Source organism: Thunnus albacares, chromosome 14 (genome assembly GCF_914725855.1).
Source record: "Thunnus albacares chromosome 14, fThuAlb1.1, whole genome shotgun sequence".
NCBI classification, from domain to species: domain Eukaryota; kingdom Metazoa; phylum Chordata; class Actinopteri; order Scombriformes; family Scombridae; genus Thunnus; species Thunnus albacares.
This window is the reverse complement of record NC_058119.1, coordinates 28113045-28127675: the sequence shown is the minus strand read 5'-3', so window position 1 is coordinate 28127675 and position 14631 is coordinate 28113045. Positions and strand designations below refer to the sequence as shown.

The following is a 14631-nucleotide window of genomic DNA, read 5'->3' as shown; positions in this document are numbered from 1 at the left end:
TCGCCAGTATGAATAGGATAAATGATTACAGCGAGGAAAACCTCTTTGACTGTTCATATGGACACCTGACTGTTGTTTTAAGACACACTTAAAAAATTGTGAACTGCTTTTTATGCTTAAACATAACCACACACAGGACTCAGTATGAGAACCCAGGTCCCATCCGTCCACCCCAACCTCCTCACTCTGACTTTACTGTGATGTACTGTATTAATGCATCGCTTCTTTCATTTGGAAAAACATTACCTTTGAATATAACCCAGTTTGACACCTCCACGTATCTCTTTCATTGCTGATGTTGTTTCACACCCAACTGTTTGTTAGCTAACTTTAGTTTTTCCATTTACATTCAGTATGTTTGTTATTTTTCTCTTGTCTTGTCACATTCACTGAGCCACTTTGGGACAGAGAGAAAGACAGCTTTAAAATGCAGCTTACATACAAGCTGTCTCTCATGTCTCTCTCTCAAGCTATGCTTATAAATATATATTATATATAAATATATATCATATTTTTATATGTGCTTATAAATATACACTATATATTTATGATATTCATCTGAGTGAGTACAGTTTGCATAATGAGTACTTTTACTTTGATGTTTTCTACATCTTACTTCCAATACTTATGTACTTTTACTTAAGTAAGATTTTGAATGCATACTTTTAAGGGAAGATTTTTTTCATCGTGGTATTGTTACTTTTACTTCAGTACTTCTCCCACCACTGGTGGTTTTAGGAAGAGTATTATGGTCTGTGACCACCAGAGGATGCTTTTGCCCCTTTCACAGCCCTGTCTTCCTGTGTATTGTAAGCAGTAAGCTACATGATGTGCATCCTACACTATGCTGTTTTATTCATCTTTGATTGATTATATGTATATACAGTAGGCTTATTTACCTATATGTAGATTTTTTATGAGTGAATTCATGTGTAGAGGGGTAAAACACTGAGAACTGCTCATACTTGTTATCAAGGTTTACACAGAAAAAAAGGACAATGCAGAATGGAGGCTGAATTATCTTTATTGAGTAATACAAATATTTCTATTAGATTGTCCATAATAAGAATAGATCTGAGGCTTCACTACCTTTGACAGATATCATCTCCCATATGGTCTAGTGGTTAGGATTCCTGGTTTTCATCCAGGCAGTCAGGTTCTACAACTTCTCCACTGAGAGTTAAATTAAAGCAGTTGTCAATAACAAAATAGAAATGTGTATGTGTGAGTACACGGCTGATGGTTCTGCCTAGTGCCTGGTATCCGATTATAGATTGTACCAAAATGTGCATATTGTCAACAGTAAGAAAAAGAAAAATGTCCATTACCTTATGTGAGAGAATAAAAATAAAAATAAATATTGGTCAATATTTCTTTAACAAAATTAAATAAGAATCTATAATATTTTTAGAACTATACTATATAATATATAATATTTACCTTATTGTAAGCACTTATATTCATTGGTATGTAACTCTCCAATTTTTGTATTTTTTTAATATTATACACCATTATTCCTTTTAAAGGGGTGTCTAACTTTGTTGTAATATTCATACTGACTCCTCCTCCAGACTTGGCTCCTGAGAAGGAAAGGCTGAATCAGGCTGGACTGTCTGCGCAGGCGGTGCAGACCATCCAGGCAGTGAGAGCAGGATCTACCATGCTTGCTACAAGACAAAGTGCGTGGGATTCCAACACAAGAAAAGGAGACTGGATCCCTGACATGTGCATTTCTACAATATGTGGTGTAAAAGCGGCTGTATAATGCCACTGTTGAAGTGCAAGCCGCAGCTGTTTCCTCCTGTCATGAGGGTTTTGGCGATAGACCTGTCTTCGCCCACCCCCTCATCAAACATTTCTTGCAGGGGTTTAGGAGACAAAGGGCCCAATTTTAACGATCTAAAACGCACGGTTTGAAGTGCATGGCGCAAGTGCATTTAGAATGTTGTTGTGGGAAAATCTTCAGATGGGCCAATAAATCTTCAGGTCACTCACAACTTGGCATTAAACCCAAAGCTTATAAGAGAAAGACTGAAATAAATACACTGGAAGCTGGTAGAGTTCAATGTGAATAATTTTACTCTGCATAAAGAGCAATGCAAAGCAAACTGAGGCCTCAATCCCTGGGTAAAGAACCTAATGCAAAATCATAAAACATTAAATTATATACCTCTCATAACCCCTCCTAATGTGGAGCTCATTTTCTAAACTCCATCTCACTTGACCTTGATACTTTGGTAATAATCCAGACCTGATTCATCTAAAAGAAATGGTGTCTCAAACTTCTCTAACATGTATCCATTGTACCTGGCATTTTCCACATTTCTCACAATACACATGGCCTAGCAGCCTTCAATCATTGCACTCAGAAAATCAAAATGTGACATTACCGATCATCTCCTTCCCAATTCTCCTGGGAACCGTCTCTTATTGACATAAATGTTATCTTGGCACAGTTACTAACATGTTGCACAGTTACTAGCATAACTGATTGTTGGTTACATCTGTCTCCACCACAGTGTGTCCAAATCCACCTTTGCTATTTTAGTGGCAGAAAAATGGTCGATGCGCCAGGCGGATGATTCAAAGGGGTTGTCCAAAGTGCATGCAATAAACCAGTCAGAGTGTTATCTCCCATTCCCTTTAGGGGCCAGGTGCACTTTCACCTTGGTGGATTGCTATTATGATGGTGCATTTACCAAGTAGTGAGAAGGAGCGTTTCTCTGCAGAGGAAATGGATCTGCTCGTGCACAAAGTGAAAGCGCATGATCCATAACGAGCACACTTGCCCTTGCTGCTCCTGAACCCTCCCGTGGCCCCAAACCACCAGTTTAAGATCCTGTTCATTAATTTGTTGCAAATTTTTTTTTTATTGTTTTTTGAAAAGGTTTATTTTTTTAATTACAGCTTTGGTTTATTTAAAATCGTTTTGTTCAGTCATGCCTAACGGCGAGGACCCTATTGTTTTTCGTGTGTTTGTTTGTTTGTTTGTTTGTTTGTTTGTTTGTTTCTTTCTTTCTTTCTTTCTTTCTTTCTTTCTTTCTTTCTTTCTTTCTTTCTTTCTTTCTTATACCCTAAATTCAACCCCCTAAACATGCTCAAAAACTCACCAAATTTAGCACGCACATCAGGTCTGGTGAAAAATTTGATAAAATGTAAAAATTAACCCTTAAAGTGCCAAAATGTGCTCTCTAGCGCCACCTATGTAACAAAATGTAGGAATGTCGTAGAGAGATCAGACCAAAACTCAATTATTCGTCTCATCAAGACCTACAAATCATATGCTGACACCCCTGACCTAAATCAGGAAGTCCGCAATCAGCCTTTCAAAATAAGACTTTGCCCCAATTTTGGACACCGAACAAACGCTATCTCCTCTGAGGGCGTTAATGGTATCGGCTTCAAACTTTGATACATGACTTATGACACTGTGCTGAAAAAAAGTTGCTGAAAACTTTGTAATTTGGATTTAATAAGCCCTGAAAGCTGCAGTGCCACATCACACCTTACAATGTAAACCAATGGGGAGGCAATCTATGGGCATGAACTATGTGTCAAACAGAGGCTTCTGACATCTAAACTATAAGTCTGACCACTTTCAAACCTGTATCAATGGAGTCACCACGAAATTTCCTATTGAAAAAGGTTTTTAATGTAAGATTTGGCCAAAGTAATGGGACTTATGAGTCTAAAACTATGTGGAAGCAGTAAATGTTCAAAAAGGTGTGGGCACTCTCCATTCAAATCAAACTTTGACCAGGTCATGTGGGTTAAAAGTCTTTCCTTTTCTAAAAATAGACTTGATGAAAATTAGGAAAATAATTTGTTTTACACACAAACTCATCAAGAGTTTTCAATTCACTAATTGAAATTCAAGTGAATGGGCCCAAAACTTGCTTAAAAATGTTGAAGCTATGACTGGTAAAACAATGTGCAGACCATTTTTTGCATTCAAAAACAAATTCTCTATGTTATTCATAAGGCATTATGTCATTATAGTCTATCAAAATTGTACTTAAAAATATTGGATTTTTCATACATTTAAAAGTGTGATTGTATATTTATACAAACCTTTTAGAGGAAAAGATGAACTCCTTTGACTTTAAAAGTCAAAACCACATACCTACAAAAGTGAAACCTATAGATAAGAGTGGGAAATACTCACTTATTGAATATAACCTCATACTTCAACAGTGATGGAAGAAGTACTATTTTGCTTACCTACAGTACATAAATGAAGCAATAAAATTATTTAACAATAAAACACATACCTTAATTCAATATTTCACTGCATTTGTTAATGATACGCTTTAATCCATGGAGAGAGGACTGTTAAGGTTAACCTAAATGTCAAAAGTTCTTTTAAATAACAGTGTGAAATTATTGATGTATTACCATGAAAGTGTGTTTAAAGGTTGTAGCTGCTCAAAGTGAAGATTAGACCTTTACTGTTACAGCAATGAGTCTTATTGTTGCTGTTGAGTGAAAACCTCACATGTCCAGCTTTGGAGATCACCCTTATTTTTTCCATTGTCACATTTCACTTTTGGCGGAACTCAAAATTCATAGTTGAAATGGTGCAATTTTATTACATCATCAACAGCTGGTGTGACAGTAGTTCTTAACAGAAAACTCACGCCCATATGTACATTGAAATAGTTATAGGTCTCTATAATTGTTCCTCCTGTTCACACTTGGCCTGAAATACTGCCAGACTTAAATGTAATTGATGGAAGTCAAATACTCTGTTTTGGGGGAAAAAATGCATTGTAATAGATAATAGAGGAAAATGTATACAATACAAGTTACCCTTCCATTATGTTTTAGACATGGACTTTCAGAACTGTATATTCATTTTGTGGTTGGTGGAGAGAAGCTGTGTTGCCTCACTCTGAAAACTGAATATGTGACCTTTTTACCAGTAATCCACGCAGGACTCATTCTTCTGAAACAAGCTTTAATTTCCTCTTTGGTTTAGTGAGAGGAAGTCACATTTCACAACACACTCTGCAAAGCTCTGAGAGACTCAGGCACAAAGAGGAAATCTATAGAGAAACAGAAGAAGCAAAGCAATCATTTTTATAGATATTATTAATGTATTTGTTTGAAGATTCCTTCACCCTGTAATTTTCCACAACGTGAAGGCTTGCTGTATGTTTGATTTGTATAGTCTTAATAAGTACAAGCTCCTCCCTACATGTTACATCCTGTGCTGTTTCTGTGTTATGGGTGTATAAATAGGTAGTGGTCTGTCTGCACTAAGATGATGAGTAAAGCTTTAGCTCAGTAGTCAGCGCAGTCGTCTATGACCTGGGAGATTCCAGCTCAAGACCCGGTGTGAGGACCTCCTTCGTAAGTTAGTTTATTCATGAAGACTTATTGTAACACTTTAATTTTCTAAAATTAAAAGCGTAATAGAAACAAAAACAGAATTTTTAAGTCTCTTTCCACTTTTATTCAAATACAGATACAAATTCAAATTCTGAGTCTACAGTTAAGCAGCTCTGTGGGGCTGCACTTTACAACACTAAGTGAGAAGTAAGGTATCTGGTGTGAATTCAGTTGAAATTTACAACATCTTAAAATGTAATGCTGGTATTTTTTTAATTACCAAAGAGATTATAGACCAAAAATATTTTTTGTGCACTTACCAACTGATTAAAAATGAAAATACACAGAGTTGCCAGTTTACTTTTACTATGGCCCGATTAGTCTGCAATTAGTACAGATCAATTTTATATGAATGAATGAATGAAATTAATGAAATTTTTATTATTGTGTCATGCATACAACTGTATGCCCAGCCTGCATGGGCCTACAAGACACCATGAATTCCAACAAGCCAATACAACATATTTATTATAAAAAGAAGAAACCATCATTAAATAGTACCGACCTTCTAATTACAGGCTGGTTTCTTTCTAAATCCATTCTGCTCATCGACAAGATACTGTCCCATTTCTAAATGTTGTGTGAGCCTGTTGTTCAGTAAATTAGAATACATTTTGTAAACTGTACTAAGGAGGCTAATGTCCCTATAATTAAGGGATATCCTGGGGTCATTTTTCAATGACATTGGAACAGGCTTAATAATGGACTTGTACGATACTTTCGGGATTATACCATGTTCAAAGCATGTCTTGAAAATATAAAAGAGGATCTCTAAGAGACGTGGAGATTTCAAAGCTTCATTTGGGATACCTTCAAGTCCGGATGCCTTTTTCAGTTTTGCTTTATCTGCATCCTTCACCACAATTGACACGTCAGGATCAAATTTATTAGCGAGTTTGGGGCTAGTTGTCCGTATTCTTTCTTAAAGCGAATCCAGCTGCAATTTTAAGACATCAATTTCCAGATCAATACTTTCCCTTAATTCTTTAACTGATGTCTTGAGCTCAGCTTTCATAGTTTTTTCCAATGAACCATGCATGCTATCCACTTTGCTGCAATTCTATATGTTGTTTATAAGGCATTATATCATTATAGGCTATTAAAATTGGATTTAAAAATGTTGGATTTTCCATACATTTGAAAGTGTGATTGTGTATTTATACAAACCTTTCATAGGAAATGATGAACTCCTCTGACTTTAAAAGTCAAAACCACATCCCTTCAGAAGTGAAACTTAAAGATAAGAGTGATACTTACTGAATATAACTTCATACTTCAACAGCAGTGGAAAAAATGCTATTTTAGTATGTATATGAAACAATAAAACACATACCTTAATTCAATATTTCACTGCATTTGTTAATAATAATTTTTAAACCATGGAGAGAGGACTGTTAAAGTTAATTTAAATGTCAAAAGTTCTTCTAAATAATAGTCACGTGAAATTGTTGATGTGTTAATATGTAAGCAGTATTTAAAGGTTGTAGCTGCTCAAAGTGAAGATTTGGCCTTTACTGTTACAGATTTTACAGCAATGACTCTTATAGTTGCTGATGAGTGAAAATCTCACATGTCCAACTTTGGAGATCACCCTTATTTTTTCCATTGTCACATTTCACTTTTGGGGGAACTCAAAATTCATAGTTGAAATGGTGCAATTTTATTACATCATCAACAGCTGGTGTGACAGTAGTTCTTAACAGAAAACTCACGCCCATATGTACATTGAAATAGTTATAGGTCTCTATAATTGTTCCTCCTGTTCACACTTGGCCTGAAATACTGCCAGACTTAAATGTAATTGATGGAAGTCAAATACTCTGTTTTGGGGGAAAAAATGCATTGTAATAGATAATAGAGGAAAATGTATACAATACAAGTTACCCTTCCATTATGTTTTAGACATGGACTTTCAGAACTGTATATTCATTTTGTGGTTGGTGGAGAGAAGCTGTGTTGCCTCACTCTGAAAACTGAATATGTGACCTTTTTACCAGTAATCCACGCAGGACTCATTCTTCTGAAACAAGCTTTAATTTCCTCTTTGGTTTAGTGAGAGGAAGTCACATTTCACAACACACTCTGCAAAGCTCTGAGAGACTCAGGCACAAAGAGGAAATCTATAGAGAAACAGAAAAAGCAAAGCAATCATTTTTATAGATATTATTAATGTATTTGTTTGAAGATTCCTTCACCCTGTAATTTTCCACAACGTGAAGGCTTGCTGTATGTTTGATTTGTATAGTCTTAATAAGTACAAGCTCCTCCCTACATGTTACATCCTGTGCTGTTTCTGTGTTATGGGTGTATAAATAGGTAGTGGTCTGTCTGCACTAAGATGATGAGTAAAGCTTTAGCTCAGTAGTCAGCGCAGTCGTCTATGACCTGGGAGATTCCAGCTCAAGACCCGGTGTGAAGACCTCCTTCGTAAGTTAGTTTATTCATGAAGACTTATTGTAACACTTTAATTTTCTAAAATTAAAAGCGTAATAGAAACAAAAACAGAATTTTTAAGTCTCTTTCCACTTTTATTCGAATACAGATACAAATTCAAATTCTGAGTCTACAGTTAAGCAGCTCTGTGGGGCTGCACTTTACAACACTAAGTGAGAAGTAAGGTATCTGGTGTGAATTCAGTTGAAATTTACAACATCTTAAAATGTAATGCTGGTATTTTTTTAATTACCAAAGAGATTATAGACCAAAAATATTTTTTGTGCACTTACCAACTGATTAAAAATGAAAATACACAGAGTTGCCAGTTTACTTTTACTATGGCCCGATTAGTCTGCAATTAGTACAGATCAATTTTATATGAATGAATGAATGAAATTAATGAAATTTTTATTATTGTGTCATGCATACAACTGTATGCCCAGCCTGCATGGGCCTACAAGACACCATGAATTCCAACAAGCCAATACAACATATTTATTATAAAAAGAAGAAACCATCATTAAATAGTACCGACCTTCTAATTACAGGCTGGTTTCTTTCTAAATCCATTCTGCTCATCGACAAGATACTGTCCCATTTCTAAATGTTGTGTGAGCCTGTTGTTCAGTAAATTAGAATACATTTTGTAAACTGTACTAAGGAGGCTAATGTCCCTATAATTAAGGGATATCCTGGGGTCATTTTTCAATGACATTGGAACAGGCTTAATAATGGACTTGTACGATACTTTCGGGATTATACCATGTTCAAGGCATGTCTTGAAAATATAAAAGAGGATCTCTAAGAGACGTGGAGATTTCAAAGCTTCATTTGGGATACCTTCAAGTCCGGATGCCTTTTTCGGTTTTGCTTTATCTGCATCCTTCACCACAATTGACACGTCAGGATCAAATTTATTAGCGAGTTTGGGGCTAGTTGTCCGTATTCTTTCTTAAAGCGAATCCAGCTGCAATTTTAAGACACCAATTTCCAGATCAATACTTTCCCTTAATTCTTTAACTGATGTCTTGAGCTCAGCTTTCATAGTTTTTTCCAATGAACCATGCATGCTATCCACTTTGCTGCAATTCTATATGTTGTTTATAAGGCATTATATCATTATAGGCTATTAAAATTGGATTTAAAAATGTTGGATTTTCCATACATTTGAAAGTGTGATTGTATATTTATACAAACCTTTCATAGGAAATGATGAACTCCTCTGACTTTAAAAGTCAAAACCACATCCCTTCAGAAGTGAAACTTAAAGATAAGAGTGATACTTACTGAATATAACTTCATACTTCAACAGCAGTGGAAAAAATGCTATTTTAGTATGTATATGAAACAATAAAACACATACCTTAATTCAATATTTCACTGCATGGGTGATAGTTCTCTTATATGCAATGTCCAGTATTCATGAAAATGTAGATCCATGCCAGTTGCCTTCTGGTAAATGTGTTGCTGTATCGTGTCGCTCTGCAATAACAGTAGTTCGACTGCAGTGCACCCTAAGGGCCTGATCATCGCTGCTTGCAGCTTTAATTTATTCCTGATTCAATGATGACATATTTGTTAGTTTTCTGAGTTCAGGATGATTCACCTGACTAATGGACAGTCTTTCAGAGCTTTGCTTTTCCATCACACCATTATTTATTAAGGCTTGAGCACCAAGTAGTGCAACGGCCCCATTGTAATACAAGGATTTTTTTTTTTTTTGCCCAAATGAATCACAATTTTTGAGGGGCTAAAGGTGCTCAAAACCTCCAAAACTTTGGACATGTGTCAGAGGTGGTGAATATTTATATATTTTATGGATCTTGGACATGGGTGTGACAAAATGGTTTGATAGCGCCTCCTATGAAATTTCAAAGTTGAATCCCCTGCATTTTTTTTGCAAAGTGAAGCCATTGACAAGTGTTGTACACAGGCATGGCCAGCGGGCTCCATAGTGACCCCAAAATGCAAGGCCATTTTGGAACAAAGTTTCTTTGATGTGCATGAAATTCAGTGGGTTCATTGCTCTCATCATTCTTGACATAATACATATTTTCAATTTTTTTTTGCCCAACAGAAAGCCAGCCATTATCATTTTACAAATACATGTTTGAGGCCTTTAGGCTGTATAAAAACTAACAAAACCTTGCATATATGTTCGAACTAATAAATGCTTCAATTAGTATGAGAATCAGGCTTGGGCATGGCACATCGGCTCTATAGTGCCCCAACAAAATACTTTTAGCATTTTTGAGGTACTAGTGGTACTCAAAAACTCATGAAACTTTGCACATGCATCTAAAGTGGTGTAAATTGATATCTGATACTAGTCTTAGGCATAAGTGTGGCAAAATGGCTGGAGGGCGCCCCCTAGAAAATGTCAAAGTTAAAGCCCCCACCTTTAAATTTGTTGTAAAAATGTACAAAATTTGGTAGGCAGATGTAACATCTCCTGACTTAAAAAAAATCCTTTTGGAGCCATACTCTAAGTCCAACAGGAATTCAGCCTTTTTCAATCTATTGTGCATTTTGTTCGGAAACTGAGGCCATTGACAGGCATTGTATTTGAACGAACTCATCCTAGAAATTTAACTGAGCGACTTCAAATTTGATATCTAAAGAGCTTTGCGATGCTGAATTGCTAAGTTTTTTTAGTTTTCATGGAATGCCCTTGGCGTGCCCGACAATTTTGCCCAAATGATGTTTGGGGCATTAAACAGAAAGTTATTGTAACTTGAATGTGCATTGTCCAATCTGCGCCAAATTTCTCATGCTTGATAAGAGTCCAAGCCTGAACACATCTACATGTCAATATTTCATCATGGTGACAACAGGAAGTCAGCCTGATTTGACAAACATTTGATTTACATGAAATTTACATGTCGTGGTATACACATGATATACAGCAACATGATGTATAATTAGTAAGTGTTCTCTGGTGACACATAGTGGACAGGAAGTGATAGTTATCTCCTACATGCTATGGCCATTATTAATTAAAATGCATATCCATGTCAGGTGCCCTCTGATAAATGTATTGCTGTATGGTGTTGCTTTGCAATAACTGTGGTTTGACTGGCACACCCCGACGAGAGTGAAGGAGCGAGGGCCCGATCATCACTGCCTGCATCTTTAATTAAATCTGCATTTGTAGTTTTATTTGCCACTTATGTCTCCCAATTGGGCTTTAATGATGATGTAAGTAGCCAGAGACCATTTTGAGTATTTACTAGAGACAAATGATTTTTCTACACTTGACATCTGTGTGGAATAGTTCACCTTGGTGTAGAAGAGCAGAGAAAGTCAGATACCATTAAATACCAGCGCCAAGTGGGAATATTTTAATAATGAATGAATGTTTCCCCCATTTTTGGAGAGATCTTACAGAGTCAGTATGCTTTAACTGAAGTGTTTGTCAGATGGTCAAACAGTGTTTGAAACCATTGGGTTGCAGCTTTCCAAAATTGGTCATGCCAACTTAATGCTACTGGCCAGTGGTGCAGAAGTGAGAAAGTATGTAAAACACCATAAGTGCTTTCAAGGAGAGATTGTTTGAAAGTGTGTCCCATTATCCCCAAGATTATCTTGGCCTGCCCTCCAGTTTTTCACCAACGTTTGACCAACATTTGACCCCTGTTTTCAGTGCGTTAATCTCGGATGTTGGTAATGCAAATGAAAAAAAAATGAAAACATAGAGGGCACTTTCGTCTTCCAGTGTTGTTTTTTTATTTTCTGTTGCCAAGTATTTATGTGTCCTGCATCATTGGGAATCCCTACATTACCTTGGAGCTCCTAGCTTTTGCCTATACTGCCCATACCAGCAGCTGACCCTGAGCCTATTTCATTGTAGGGGCCTGTTTCACAAAAGTGATTTGTGAGCAGTGCTTGCAAACAGATGGCAAATGGTGCTACCATTTTGTTTCAGCTTCCCCTGGTCTCCACCCCTTCTTCCCACCCACCTGTCAATAAGTACCTTATTGTTGTACTGATGGACTTTACATATTCATGTCTGTCTACTTTTTTTATATCTTCCGTAGAAGCAGGAACCTACTGCATGTTATCACTCACCATATTTACTGTAGACTGTTTGGATGCAGAGGATGAAACATCACACTTGGTGTAGGGAACTCATCCAGGTCCTCTTGCAGCTTTTGAGGTCAATTTTGTGAAATTATTTTTCACTTGTGTATGTAGAGATTGTAAAAATGACATTAGAACTGCAAACAGTCATTATAATGAGTATGCAAACTGTGACAAGCAGACAGCTTTTGACTGTGGAGGTACAGAATACTGTGGTTAAACCAGTTGTGATTTATTTCATTTGAGTCTTTTTCCTCTAAATGTAATTTTGATGAACAGAAGTTGTGTAACAAAGACAAAAGAAAGGGTGAGAAAAAAACTAAGAGAAAATAACATTAAAAAAATAACTATTTTGAATTAAATGAAGTTAGCTTAATAAAGACGAATGAAGAGACAAATATTCATTATTATGTTTCTGCTTTTCTTGTATTTACTGTATGTTCTGAGCCAACATTGATCCACATAGAGGTATTTATAGTGATATTTGCAGTTTTGATGACAGCTGAGATATGAAAGAGTTTCCTGTACTGTGACAATATGTTACTGATGAAAAGTCGAACAGAGGGATAGAGTTATACAACCCAAGATAGGTTAAAGTAAATTAATGATTCCATCCCAGAACAAATAAGTGTTTCTCAGTTTGTTTGTTAGTTGTTTATTTTTTGGTGATTTGGTACATTTTAGCTTTTATTAAGAGGAGACGGTATAGTCAGAGAGGAATTGAGGAGAGAGAGAGAATGGGATGACATGCAACTAAGGTCTGCTGGAATCAAACTGGACACAAATGTTTCAATTTTGTGGTATGAGTCTTAACCAGTATGCTACAGAGATGCCCAGTATGTATGTATAAACAACTACAGGCTAGTGAATGTACCAGCCTGCAGTTGTTTCCTCTAATTTATTTTCACTCCAAAACATAGTCAGAGTGCACAATCTGTAAACAAAATATAAAATATGCAGATGATTCATAAAATGGTTTGGTCAGACATGCAAACCTCCTTGTCCAAAATCAGAGAGCACAGAGTTATTCAACTGGTGGGATGTCAAGTGCAGAAGACAAAACATCCTAGACCAATGTCTCTGTACCTTAAATTACTGAAATAACTGTATGAATTTCTTTGGCTGTAGAAATGACCTCACACTATCATGTAAAAATATTTACATATAGTACATTGCTAGGACTTGTATATTCTGAAAAAAATTACTCTTTGATGAAATATAGAGCTGTAATGATTAGTCGATTATATTTATTGGAATTTTGATAATCAAATTATTGTTTCAATCATTCTTCAAGCAAAAAGACCAAATATTCTCTGGTTTCAGCTTCTTAAACATTGTGATTTGCTCCTTTTCTTTGTCATATGCAACAGTACATTAAAAATCTTTAGGATTTGGATTGTTGGTCAGAAAAAAATAGCAAACTGAAGACATCCCTGCAGGCTCAAAGAAATTGTGAGTGCCATATTTCGACAGTGTATGAACACTACATTTTATAAACTAAATAATTATTCAAGAGAATAATCGACAGCCTAATCAGTGATGAAAATAATTGTTAGTTGCAGCCCTGAAGAAATATTATTAGGAGAAAATGTAACAGACACCTTTTTTGTGGCTATAATATACACTGTATTTGTGTGAACTTGCACCTCAAGACTTTAGTGATGTCACTTAACAATGTTATGTAGATATTAAAAAACTTCCATAACTTGATCTCTCATACAACAGGTTTCACTCTGAAGAAGAAGATTTCTACAACAATACCTCACAGATGGAAAGCAATGATTACACCAATGTCACATCCAACTATGATGATTATAACTCCCTCTACTATTATTATAACGACGCCATCTTCTATTATGGTGGACCACATATTATATATGTGATAACATGCGTAATCATTAGTATCGGCCTTCCTTTGACTCTAGTGGCCATCTACTCTCTTTATTCCCAGGTGAGTACTTTATGACTAAGATTTATTAATTTTAGGTCATGTGTCTGTCATACAGTCTGTCTGTAAAGAATCTTCATCCTGCTTGGGGGCTGGAAGGAAGTCTTGTAATGACCTATAATTTTAAGCTAATTGGACGTTAAACACACGCAGTTAACATGTGTAGCTTCATTCCAGCTTCTCTTAAGGTGAAGTTAACAGCATCATTAACTTGTAGAGAAGAAATTGTCGTCAGGTTTATCAGAACAATTTGTACAGCATTATTTGAGCTCATTATTTTGGGTTTTCATTAAAACAAAATTTGTACAGACATTCATTTGGTTGATCCCCTGACATTTCCTTTAGTGCCATCATCAGGTCAAAAAGTCCAATACTTTGGTTTATAACCAAATACCAGCTAAACTAATGGTAATGTGATCTGCCTCAGCTGTATTTTGTGTTCAGTGTTAATAAACAGATTTTACATGAGCCTGGACCCTCCCATAGAGACATTGGCAAATGCATGAATGAAACTTGTATTTTTGCACATTTTGTGCAGAGATTCTAAATGAAAACACCAGAAAATTGAACAAAAAACAATCTTTCAAGCTGCTTTGTTTATTTCTACCATTGTCTTCTTGCAGGTTAAAAATAACAATGTTGCTCCAATCTACATCATCAACCTCCTCATCTCTGACATCATTCAGCTCTGCTACATGATCGTCTTAGTGGCAAAAAATTACGAAAGGAGGATCTATGAAATCTCCTTTTATATTTACTACTATAGTGTGCTGGCC

General features: G+C 35.9%; 1 protein-coding gene across 2 annotated transcripts in view; it reads left to right on the top strand.

The window, feature by feature from the left end:
- Positions 1-14631, top strand: part of LOC122997251 (ovarian cancer G-protein coupled receptor 1-like) — a 105386-nt gene that overhangs the window by 89078 nt on the left and 1677 nt on the right. The window lies entirely within an intron of this gene.